Source organism: Macadamia integrifolia, chromosome 4, assembly GCF_013358625.1.
Source record: "Macadamia integrifolia cultivar HAES 741 chromosome 4, SCU_Mint_v3, whole genome shotgun sequence".
NCBI classification, from domain to species: Eukaryota; Viridiplantae; Streptophyta; class Magnoliopsida; order Proteales; family Proteaceae; genus Macadamia; species Macadamia integrifolia.
This window is the reverse complement of record NC_056560.1, coordinates 33,384,391-33,392,911: the sequence shown is the minus strand read 5'-3', so window position 1 is coordinate 33,392,911 and position 8,521 is coordinate 33,384,391. Positions and strand designations below refer to the sequence as shown.

General features: G+C 36.8%; 1 pseudogene; it reads right to left on the bottom strand.

Annotated features, from left to right (window-relative positions):
• Positions 1-3,247: 3,247 nt before the first annotated feature.
• LOC122076411 overlaps positions 3,248-8,521 on the bottom strand; it is a 7,657-nt pseudogene continuing 2,383 nt past the window's right edge.

Here is an 8,521-nt window from a genome sequence, read left to right as displayed (position 1 = left end):
TTAATTAAACTATGCCTAAAAAAGATAACAATCACCACTATCTCAACTGTACATATCACATAGCATTAGCACTAAATACAAATAATATTAAAAAAAAAAAATACGAGTAGTATTAAAGGGGTCAGGCTAGATTGGGCTTAAAGGAGTCGGTTCAAATCGAGCTTGTAAATATATCGGGCCGATTGGGCGACCGTCGGGCTAGGTGGCTGCACTGTGTACTACCTATTTATAAATGTCTCGGACTCAAGCCCAACACGTTTATTAATTGGGCCGGTCTAGATCAGGCTATAAACGTGTCGAGCTAGGTCAAGCCTACCGGTGCAGGCTTGAAATTGACACCCCTACGCCCATGGAAGAAGGGATTAGCTGCAATATGGTTGCGGTTGAATCCCTTCCAACCCCCTTCCAACTTGGGGGAGTATTAGAGATCTATGATTGCAGTCATCATCGCTATTGCAACTTGCTATATTGATTGGTCAACTATCCTTGTATATTTTTTACAGCTATAGTATTTACCTTGCATTGTATTCCACTAACAATTCCTTCCTTATTTTAGCTTAGGCTATATTGTTTCCAGCTAGGTTGATTGACTTGATTGTAGTGGATTGATTCTCTTACTTGGCTATTTAAGCCTCTGCGTGATTCTCTTACAGCGAATAAGATTGATATTTCTTCCATTATTTTCTCCTCTTTTGTCTTTCATATTGCATTTTATCAAAAGCCAACGCAGTTTTATCTACAGAAAAAAAATTAAGGAATTCTAATCAAGAAATATTATCTACAGCTAATCTGACCTTACCTATACAGCCAAGCAAATCAATAAAGAATAATTCAAAAAACTTAAATCTTGGTTGAGATTTTATCTCCAATAATTACCAATATAATCGCTCAACGCAATAAAATGGGTCTAACTGATCTTATCCTAATCACATATAAATAAGAACCTGAAACTGTGGCCATCACTAAAGCAGACGAATTCGTTGATACTAAAACCCTTTTGGGTTCTTTATACAATTCTTTTCAAGTCGTTTGAATAATCTTCTGGGAAGACTGAAGAACAGAGGATTAAAGAAAGAGGATATATAAAAGGAAATTATTGGAATCCGATTAGCAATTTTTGAGGATTTAGTTTGGAACTGAGAGGCTAACGATGGCTGATCGGATCTCTATCCTAAACACATTGAAGACCAAGTCTATATAGAGTCCATACATTTGTAAACTCCTGTAAGCACGTCTCTCACTTGAGATCAATCTCTTTGCAAACCAAATACTCATAAATAGAATACAAACCTGATCACTATGCAGGTGACAGAATCATTTAAACTCTTTCTGGAACGAATTCGCAGCTAAAGATTTCTTCGTTGTCACGTTTTTTTGGTGGATGAATTGATCGAAATGACCTCCATTTAATGGAAATACAAGAGTTACGTCAAATCAAAACTGGATTAACGAAAATCCCAAATGGGAAACTCGATCAAGAAGAGATGGCAATAGTTTTGGCACAAACTCCTTCAATCTAAGACATCTTAATTTTATTCCTTAGCAGAGACAGAAGAGGGATCCTGCCAAAATAAGAGAAGTGATGTGATTCTGGGTCGCATTGCTTTTCAGCTGGTCAGTTTACAATTTGTTGAATCGTACCACCCTCCACTGAAAAACCCTTGGGTCCATTGAATCAAGCTAGTTAAGGGAACGCAACATGAGCACTCTTCCTGGTACCAGGGGTTGTAGGAATCGGTGTTGGGTGTTGGATTTTTACGAAGGTTTTGAGGGCATCTCACCTATTGTGAGATCGAAGCGTGGGAGAAACCAGGTATTGCCTTGAAGATACAGAGACTCTGTTCTTGAGCCATGAAAGCGACTACCTCAGCAAATATCAACGAGGGTTTCAGCAAAACGAAGGCCAAGATGATTAGAAATATAATTTTCTCTCTGTTTGTCTCTCTTTTGATCCCAAACAGGCATGCAAGCAAGAACGAGAAATCGGCCATTAAAGAGGGCATAGAGTAAGAAAAAATGAAAGACGAAAAGGAAAAACGTCAGAGATGACAGTCTTCATACCGTTGTGTTGTTTAAACCATGATGGCCAACGTCGCACCAACTAACCCAAGCAAAGAAAGAAGAAAAAATAAAATAAAATTACAAAAAACAATGTAATTTTAGCTTCACATTAGACAACTCACTTTCTCACATTAACTTAAGCTCCTATGTTGAAATAAACTGTGTAAGATTCATTTCTCAAGCTCAACAATGGCATCAGTAAGAAGTTCCGCCTCATGCCTTTTGCCACAAAGCTAATGGGATGATAGTAGCTTCTCCCACTATTCATAGTAAAATTTATTGTTTACTGAAATCCAGCATAAGTCGTCCTGACTGGGATGTATTTTTTTATTATTTTGGTTTACATAAATTTACTGTTTATATATATGACATCCGTTGTTAGTTGTGGTAATTATTGGTCTTGATTGATGAGGCATGTGAGACTTCCTTGATCATTGTTTTATTATTTATAGTTGTTGTTTTGATGGTTTTTCTTACGAAAACTGAAGCTGATTTCATATACTGACTATGGTGGAATGAAAGTATTGATTATACTTGAATTCCAAACTTGTTTGTATTTTTATATATTTTCGTTCTTAGATGACTTTATTGTTATTTGTCTTACCTTATCAACATTGGTGTTACATTGTTGAAGTGAGGATTAGTTCACTAGACTCTTTTTTGAGTGAAATTGTGGACTACTAGATGACACAACCTAACTTTACTTTCGGACGGTATGACTTGGTCTTTAGAAGGTTGGACATTAGATAGCTTCTACGAGTTTCTATATATTGAGTGGAGGCATTGTGGTACTGTGACATATTGATCATTCATTAATGGTATTGTCAATTCGTTATTTAGTTTCTTTTGAGCTATCATGTGTATTTATGCGATGATATAAATATAGTAATGTAAGTATGTGTGGTATGCTTGTTCTAATTAGATAGATCATGCAATTTGAAAAAAAGAAAAGGGTTCCAAAAAGGCAGCATGGGCCTCTACACTAGCGTGGGAACCATTGGGAGCACAAGTATAAAGATCAATGGTGGGTGGGGGTATTTCTGTTTCTCATGAAGGCTAGAGCTATCATTTCACCCTTTACTGTGTCTAGCATAGGAGCTATGTTGTCTTTTCATGTTCTTTTTCACCAAACTAAATCAGAATTGCAACTGCTGCCAGGAAGAAGGGAGTGGCAAAATGGCCAATGTTGCACAACAAACAACCCTTTCTAGTTTCCCCTCAAAGTGAAGAAATTAAAAAGAAAATGAAAATTATCAGATGGGATCAATAATGTAACTTTTAACTTCACAATGGAAAACCCTCTTTCTCACCAAAACTTTAAGCTTCAATGTTGAAATAAACAGTGTAAGATTCATCTCTCAAGCTCAGCAATGGCATCAGTAAGAAGTTCCGCCCGGCTCCTTTTGCCACAAAACTAATGGGATGATATTCACTTATCCCACTATGCAAGTTAAAACTTGATGCATTCTGGAATCCAGCATCTGTTGTCCCTGACTTGCAGCTGAGCTTAACACTTGTTCCTGCATTGTAGTTCAGCCCACTATACACAAAACACCCCTGATGGCTCTCTGACTCCAAAGAAACTGAGTTATTCTTCCCATCTAATCCTGCCACCACCTTAAATGTAAACATGCCCTTGTCATTAGTTGCACTTGCCAAGGAAAGATTGTCATTTGGTCCTTTCTGCACCACAAGCATCCCAGGAAGATCAAATGGTTCCAGCAAAACTGACTTCCCCATAGCATCTGTCAGTGAAGAGAAATGAGAGGAATTCATGTCTTGGGAGATAAGTCTGAAGGTTGCATGGACAGCAGAATCAGTGCCTGGTTCTGGCAACTTCTCCATTGTAATGGAATTGTTTGAGTTCGTGATGAAAAAAGTCACATCACTGACCACCTGGGAAATAGCTATCAGCTGAGAGTTATAACTTTTGGGAATTGCAGTTATCCAGTCTGAGAGTAAGTGTGCTGTTCCTGTTTTAATGTCTCCGTCGCCACTAGTTAGACCGGCAAGAAGGTAAGGCCCATAAAGGATTGCCTGTAAAGAAGCATATTTGGGTCGGTCATCTGAAATACATATAGAGATTGTCTCAGTTGTCTCCGAGGGTGAAAATATGTAAAAATCTGTATATAATACACAGGCACAGGTATATCAGCTTAATATAGGAATTAAACATCGAGAAGCTCCACTGATGCTATACCTTGTATGGCCTCTGTCCTTGGAACAATGGGTAGCTGAAGGGTCAATTAGTCTCCACCATGCCATTGCCAGAAAATTACCTGGTCATGGGAACATAGAAGAGTTAGTAATCGCTATTTTTTTTTCCAAAAAAGAAATAAGGGGATTAAATGAAAAAGAAAACTAGATGGTAATCCACACCTGGCTGAGGTAAATTCAAATTCTGAGAATTTAATGCTGCCTTGGCACCATTTGAATATGTCCAAAGGGGAATTTTCAAATTCAAGATTGATGATCGACCTGCTCCCTACATAAAGTAGAAACAAGACCCAATTTATTGATGCCAATTTGTCAAAGCAAACAAATGCCTTGTAACTAATTGCAGAGGGAAAAAGAAGAGAGAAGAATTTGCAAAATTGGAAGACTAATGCAACATCTTCTTTGAAGTTCTTGAGAAATTCTTATATTATCTTTGAAATACCTTCTTCGTAAAAAATGCCATCTTCAGTCAAAGATAAGGATCCCATGAAACAAAAGGTTCTACTGTTTGATTTAGCACAATCTGTCCAGATTTCCAATCAAGATTGCTTGATATAAACTGAATCACATAAAAAGCTGGAAGTTTCCCCTCCTCAAAGTAAATTGAATCTCCTAACTTTGAGAATGATTCGATTCCTATAGAAGCAAGATGAAGAATCAGGAAATTATCTGATGAAGCATTAGAAGTTAAATTAAATAGAAAAAATAAAAAGAAGAAGAAGAACAATGAATGATAGACAAAATAGAAAGAAGAAGAAGAACAATGAATGCATATAAGTTAAACACTAGGGTCCTCAAGTATAGACCTGTCCCATAGCAACACCAGAAAGTGTTGAACTTTGTTCCCCATCATGCGTACTCCGGGCCTTGGATCCCCCACGGCCTAGAGGAAGGAAGTAGATCATTATTCCAGGCTCTGTTCCTTTCTGAATACTTAGAACACCATTCGTCAGGGCACGCTCATAATAATCTGCATATTTCATTTCCTTGGTCCATCTAAATAGGTGGCGAGAAGCCTACACAGAATGGTACATGCAGTTTCATTGAATAGTCTTATCAAGCAAAGGGTACAAAAAATATGAAAGCAAATCCAGGTGTTCTGTTTGCTAAAGAATGTCAATATACATTTTCCAAATGCCAATCAAAATGAAAGCAAATCCACCTCAACTTTATATAGTTGTCATTTTTATCCCATAGCTCTTCATCTCTGGTCTTAAGGAAGCCAGATGCAGATGAAGATCTACATCTTTAAGCTCCACATGCATCTGGGCTATCATAAGTTAGCCTTTTTCAGAGAACACCTACTGTAAGTGTGTTCTCACTTGGAATGATGAGACAAACACAAATGGATATATCTTTAGCATGTTGTATGTAGTGCAAGATTCTTCATTTTCTGCCTGCAGAGTGTCTGCAAGGTGTTCTGGATCCGTCCTGCATATGGATCAAGAAACAGAATATGAAACAATATTGAATCCTGCCTCATCAAATTGATGCCTTGAAGGTTACATAAAGCTCAGAATTTGTGCTTCATGTTGTAATAGCCCACAGCATTGGGTGCCAGGAAAAATCCGAGGGTAATTGATGCTTAAAACACAAGGAGCCGGATTATATTACCAGAACTCATTAAATGATGTTCCACCTAGCATAGCTGTGCGAAGAATTAACATCTAAAAAAACACATCCCAATTTCCTGCGACACCAAATTAAACAAGAAATACAATACTGAATTTTATGAAATAATGATCATGGCAACATATAACAAATTTATATGTGATAACCTAGAATTTCTGTCATCTGATACAAAGATAAGAAGCAAAGCATAATAGAAATTTCTATAAATAACAACCAAATAACAGACCTCATGTAGAGGTTGAAGCATGCGTTGCAAACATATTAACCTATTCTAAAGTTTGGGTTTAGCATATTGTCCAACACCAGATTTTTTTTTTGGCCGGGGGGTGGGGGTTGTGGGTGGTGGGGGGAGGATGCAATTTAAAAAGCATAACAAAATGGTCATGACACCAGATGTTGAGATAATAAGAACATCCATGTACATTTCTACTATCATGGAAAGGGATTTTTCCATAAGCAAACATAGAACACATAAAGACATAGAAGCAAGACAGAATAGGGGTTCGCTCAAGAATAATAATCACCCAAGGCCTCAAACACAGGTTAAATAATGTTTTACAAATCCATGTTCCTCTTCAAGAATTTTATATTGAAAGGCGAAAATGAAATCCCTCTTTCAAACTAAAAGATTTACTACTGAAGTTGCATGATGTCAAAAATTGAAAACAGAATTCAACACAATATATAACTAAAAAGTACTCGACTCAAAAAGAGAGAATATGCTGTACAAAAGAACCATTCACCTTGTAAAGTGGATAACCAGTAGTTTCATATCGCATTTGAGATCCAATGACAATTGGGATATGTGTATTAGCATGAAAGTCAGAAATGGTTTCTGCCTGCAAGAAAAGGGCAAAAAGGAAAAAAAAAAAAAAAGGACATTTTGTAAATTCTAGTGATAAAAAATAGTAATGATACGTTTACAAAATAAATAGGAAAGCATCACAGAGTGGTGAATGGTATTCACTTTTCTTTTTTCTTTGGGTACTCAAAATGTATTCAATTTATCAACCCACTATTTGTTATTTATATCTTTGTTGATCATAGATTTTATTTGTGAAAGAAAAGTTTGCACGAACATATGATCAATAATCAACTAACTAGAACTATTAAAGGAGCTCCTCTTGTGTGTGTGTGTGAGCACATGCCTTCTGTTTCCATTTGATTTATTTTCCTATGCTTTGATTTGTACATATTTTAATTGTTAGTAGTTGTCAGTAGTTGGCTGGAATAGGAATTAATTAATTCCAATCATCATTGAGTTGTTTTTCTTTATTTTATCAAAGTCCTAGTCAGTATAGGACTCTGCATCACAGCATGCGATTGGGAGCTTTAGGCATCATGTTTTCTGTTTTTTTGTTTGTTATCTGTCCAGGAATGAAGTAGTCTTTCCTGATTGGAGTCTGACAAAGTTTAAGCACAACATTATAAATATAAGGGCACAGCTCCATATAAAGGCTTGTTGCTTTCTGGTTCCGTGGATTCATACCTTTCCTCTGTGGATTCAGAGGTAGTGCTCAAGGATTTTGAGTATAGGTTGCTGTGAATTCAGTAGTAAGGTCCTGGTGGATTCCAGATAAGGTTTCTAATGTTTTCCAGATATTCAGTTTATGTGGATTCCTGAACTGAATCTTTTATCCTATCTTTTCTTCTTTCAAATTCAGGTAAGAATTCTGAACCCCAAACCCTGGCTAAATTATCTTAATCTTTTCTATAATATGTTTTGCTTTATTGATTGGTTGTTCTGCAGAGTAAGTTTCTGTAGAAACGTAACCCTAAAACGATGCAGAAGATAATGGAAAAACAAAACAAACAATGCACACGGATTTTACGAGGTTCGGCAAGGTTGCCTACGTCCCCGGTGAGATGAGATCCTGCTTCACTATCAATGGAGAATAGGGTTACAGCGCTCTTCCTCACACCTCTTCGTATTGCTTGCGTTATAGAGAAAGAAACCCTCGCTACAAATATATAGCGAAAAAAAAAAAACTCTAATCCGGATTAAACTACAATTGCCACCCTAATCCGGATTAAACTACAATTGCCACCCTAATCCGGATTAAACTACAATTGCCACCTTAATCCGGATTAAACTACAATTGCCCTCAAATAAAAAATTCGAGCGGGGGGCTGCACCAGTACTCTCTGGATTAAACTGCGACGGAATACAAGACATCATACACCAACAAGTTTCTGCCCTATTAAATTCAGTTTATTGTTCAAGTTTCTGGTTTGGGTTTCTGTTTTCAAGTTCTAAAATTTTCAAATGATTAAGTTTTCCTAGTTCAAATCAACCAGGGTTTGAACTTGGATCTTCAGATTCTAACATAGTATCCCCCAACACAGTTAGCTCATACATTATTAAATCAACGAAATTTCAGTATTCAAATTAAGGTTAACATCATTATTAGTGACATGAAATTATATTCTCTAGTTCCGCAAGTGAGACTAGTCTATTGTTTGCACATATCTCTCGTATTCTCTAATCATGTGAACAATTGAAATCTACTTACATTTGACTACTCTAAAGGAAACTCAACTATGCCTTATCCCAACCTATGGATACCATCTCTGATTTTTTTTTTTTTTTTAGGGGGGTTGGGGGGGGGGG